The sequence below is a fragment of the Molothrus ater genome, chromosome 4, assembly GCF_012460135.2.
Source record: "Molothrus ater isolate BHLD 08-10-18 breed brown headed cowbird chromosome 4, BPBGC_Mater_1.1, whole genome shotgun sequence".
Classification (NCBI taxonomy): Eukaryota; Metazoa; Chordata; class Aves; order Passeriformes; family Icteridae; genus Molothrus; species Molothrus ater.
The window spans coordinates 36,866,948-36,871,486 of NC_050481.2; the positions used below are offsets into that span (position 1 = coordinate 36,866,948).

Below are 4,539 nucleotides of genomic sequence, written 5' to 3' on the forward strand. Positions count from 1 at the left end.
GCTGCATTTTCCCTAGTCTTGCATTAATATGTACCAAGTACAGTAACTCTCTTAAATCAAAACAACAGCAATAGTTTTGATAAGTGTCAGCTAATTTGTAAGCATTGCTGAGGGCAGTGTATTTAAACAGATACAATTGCAGAGGAGGATAAAAACTCCATAAAGGAATGCTGTATCTGTTTGAAGTGAAATTGCCAGAAGGATTTTGTGCAAGGAAGCTCTTTCATTTTTGTAAGAACTGTTCCAGAGTAAGTAGTAGAGAATTCAATATTCTCTGCCCATCTCTGGGTCTTTCTTGAGAACTGCACTGTTTGTGCATGTATGACATTAACTGCTTGTAGTGTTAATTGCTGAAATAATGCTTCAAGGTCAAATGCTGTACAAGATTCTGAAGCATTAGTAATTTAAAATAAGTAAATTTAAATAGCTAGATGAGCTAAAATACAACTATTTTTTCTGAAGAGTTTTACATTCCTGTATTCCAAAAATGTCCTTATTTCCTCTTTGCTTCTGTGGGTTGTGCTTGCAGCTGTGGGAAAGTGCACTGAAATTTGTCTATGTGTGTTTTTTTTTTTTCTGCAAGCAAGCAGAAGTGGGCTTATTCTCATGTCCTATAGTGAGGAGTTTAAAGCTGTCTGACTGAGAGCTTGATTTCTTATTCTTCTTTTTGTCCTTTCTCAAGACTGTGGCTACTGGGGAAAGATTCCATTGCAAAGAGAAAAAAATCTGCTGAGATACCTTGAGCCATTTCTTTGATGTGGAGCATCATGTGAACTAATAATCTGGCTTTACAATTTCTCTGAAATCAGTGAAATGAGTGATATCTTAAGTGAATATGTTCTTGGAGGCTGCTGAAGAAGCACAGATGTTTTGGTGTAGCTGCAGTGTAGTTCACTTCTGAAATGCTCATGTTTAAGGTAGTCCAATGCAAAGATAAAGAGAAGGAACTGGCAGAATCAGGGTGACAAATAAGGGGTTAGGTAGATCTTTTGTGTTCTGCTTGGATGTCACTACCATAAATCTCTGTTTGATGAGGCTAAATCTAGAGCCTTCAACCATTCAGAATTCTGGGCAGAACCAATCACTGGATTATCGTCCTGTCCTGTGCAGCCTCTCTTCTGTGTGAAAGGAGGAGGAATAGAACCCTCTGATGAAAGTGAAAGCTAAAAAGGTGCAATTCTTGTAGCAAGAAATTAATTCCACCTCTGCAGTAGTAATAATCTCTGTAAAGTTTGCCCAGCAGTCACCAGCAGTGAATTAATACAGAGCTGGTGAAAAATAAAAGGACCTGAATACATAACTGTTTCAAATACTTCATTGCTGAATGATTGCTTGAAATAGATAATTTTTTTTCATTAAGATTTATTTTTACTGTGAAGAGCCTGATTTTATCCTCTAAATCCCTGAGAGAATGTGTGTTAGACTGTCTTTGTACAAATCAGAAAACATCCAAATTTAATATTGGGCCACAGTGCATGACCTTTCACTTAAAAAGTGGGGTTTAAGTTACTTATTTTAAAGATGTTCCAGGTTTAGCATCTTTACACCTTATTTTACCTCATCTGATCTCTTCCTATTCACTGTCCCTATCAGAGTAAGAGCATTATGCTTGTTTACTGCCCCTTTCTGTTTTAATTTTAAATTTGACCTGACATAAGCTGTTCCTTTATGTACTGGAGGGAAAAAAAAATCAAAGTCATATGGTATTATCTTTCACTTTCCTTGCACCATCTGGATTCCTGGAGCTGGAGCTGAAAACTGTCAACATCTCTTGATGCAAAGCAAATAGACTTAGCTAAAAGGGAAGTTCAAGTTGGAGAATCATCCTGTCAAAAGTTTAGAGCAGCTCAACACTGGAGGAAGGAAATCATCATCTGTCAGAAGGGGCCATAGCTTTAGGTACCTAATGCTTTCCTTTAAAGATTAGTCACATATTCAAGATTTCTGTGGAAATCAGGTTTTGGTTCTGTTGAAATTTATTTTTGGTCTACTGTTTGCAAAGTTTGTGTTCCAAGCAAGAGGAAAAGGTCTAGTCTTTCATATCTGGACTTCCTTAATTTCAGAAAACTACAAGTAGGGGTTTTTTACTCCATGGTTCACCCTGTCAATCAAATTGAAAGCCATATGATTTTATGGCACTCATAATACAGGTTAATTCTAGGTCATTCTGAACTCTACGGAATGCAATGAACAATCTACATAATTATGTAGATTATTTACCTCTTAAATGCCTTGAATTAAGGCATTAAATAATCAAAATAAACTAACACTGTCATGTAACAAAGCATTTGAAATGCCTTATGATTTTGGCTTTTCTGTAGGATCATAAGCACTGAAAAAAAATGGAGTTCAGTAGTAATATTTATTCTTTACCCCTAAGAAAAATCCTACTTGAAACTCTAAGGACACACTGAAAAGTAAACTTGTGTCACATGGAGTTGAGTGTTCATTCCAAATAATGATCATTATACCAGTCTAGAATATTGTTATTTTTATGTTCTTGGCAATTAGTATATCTCATTTAAAATATTTATTTTTCCTTTTGGCTGAGTTTCTCTACAACACTGGAACAGTTGTCTTAAAAATGACGGTCTCTTGGGCAAAATAAATTAAGTCTTGGAATTATGTCAAGACTTTTAACTGAAGATGAAGTTTCAAAACAGTCTTTGTGCAAAAAATAAAACTCACTTTCCCCCTTCAACTCATCTTTTTACCTACTGCTTCTCTGGTGTTTTTCTCTTTACATCAAACATATGCTCTCTTTCTTTCTGACTGGAAGTCTTCCAAAGTTTGGGGGGAAGTCTTACAGGAAACCCTTCCAAAACATATGTAGAACTTGTTCTTCCTGTGTAGATAAAACCCCCAGATGTTTTTAAATTCAAACTATCTGAAACTGGAAAGCTGTAATTGGTTTGGGGCACTTTTTAATTAAAACACAGAATTTTGATGGTTATTTTTCACATTATGATTTGCATCAAGGATTTTGCTTCACTGTACATATTTCTTCCAGCAGGTTCCAGATTTATCTTAGTTTAAATGTTTATTTGATCCTGAGGCTTCCTTATCAGATTATCAGATGGAAATCAGTGCAGTATATGCCTTTCAGGAAGTTTTCTGTATGGTTTTCATTTGAAAACATCTGTCTTTTGAGTTACAAAATTAATCCCGAAGAAAAGACCTATACATGTAAGATACAATTTAAATTCTTTCCCAGATATAGGCTTAGATTTTTCTGGTGTCCTGAAGTCTAATTGCATGCTTTATGAATCTAATTTTTTCTTGTGTGACTATTGATATATCACATAAATGGAATCTTAGAATTATGCCAATTAATAGATTAGAATTTTATAGAAGTGCAATATCACAAGTTAATTGAGCAATGACTAAAATCATTAGCTATAATTAACTTCACATTTCTTTCTGGTTTTCTTCCCTCAGGGAGCATACATCGGACTCCTGGCCTTTTGTTATTAACATTATTACATTATTTGTTCTTTCATTGATTTCCTGGGAAGTCAACCCACCCTGTTAAGCAGAGATTTCTTTTGGGGTAGCAAGGAGCAGAGAGGAGCAAAAGCAATCAAGCCAGCAACATATGGTCAATAATATTCCTATCATTATTTGAAGTGTGTTGCAAAGAGAAGCTGCTGAGTTACTGTCCTAGTGTGGAGTTTGGTGGTTTCATGTATTGCATGTACAATTGTTATTATTAAATAATGACAGTAATAATTTCCATAGTTTCTAGACTATGTTGAAATCCTGCTTAACAAGGAGACACGCAGGGGTAGATGATTATCAGCTTTAGGACCTAACTAACACATGCTGACTTCAAGTTTTCAGCACATCTTTTACGCTATTCTGCCATGTTTTGGGAAGTGCTCTGGTTTTAACGAGACAAACATAGAAATGAATACTATCAAATCAGAGGGTAGTTTTTAATCCAGAGGCATCTACAGATGCTGTCAGGGATGCTAAAGGTGTGGCTTGCATCCTGTGTGCATTCAAAAAGGGCTTTAAAAATAATGTTAACATACCCAAAAATGCAGGCACTGGGAGAAGGATGAGTAATTCAAAGTATGTGTTTCTGTTTCTTTTCTTCTCCCTGAACAGACTTTTTACTCCCTGACTTCCACAGAAGGTAAGTACTACTGTTTCCACTCTTTCAGTAACAAAAATTAGTGGAATTAAAGTCAGTACTCCTAAGAAGGGTAAATATTAACTTTCCATCTTTCCCAGGAGCTATTAAATCTTCTTATGCTATGAGCCTAATTAAATTACTGTGCAAAATATTATTTTTGTTAGGCATGTAAGCCATGAAGTATGAAGATTTTTTGCATAAATATATTTGAGGATTACCCTGGATTCAGAAGGTACAGTACTGCTCAAGAGGTAGGAAGCTCAATTTTTCTTTTCAATGCTACTATATGACATGCTATATATGAGAATATGTACTGTGAAACCAAAAGGAATATGTATAAAACATGATTAAAACCAGATTATTCAGGATTGAAATGAGATTTACTCAATGAAGGCAAGAAA

General features: G+C 35.2%; 1 long non-coding RNA gene across 1 annotated transcript in view; it reads left to right on the forward strand.

The window, feature by feature from the left end:
- Positions 1-4,539, forward strand: part of LOC118686404 (uncharacterized) — a 32,050-nt gene that overhangs the window by 18,930 nt on the left and 8,581 nt on the right. Inside the window, exons 3-4 of the long non-coding RNA XR_004980165.2 lie at positions 4,111-4,138; positions 4,303-4,389. This is a non-coding gene — a long non-coding RNA (uncharacterized LOC118686404). The remainder of the gene's footprint in view (positions 1-4,110; positions 4,139-4,302; positions 4,390-4,539) is intronic.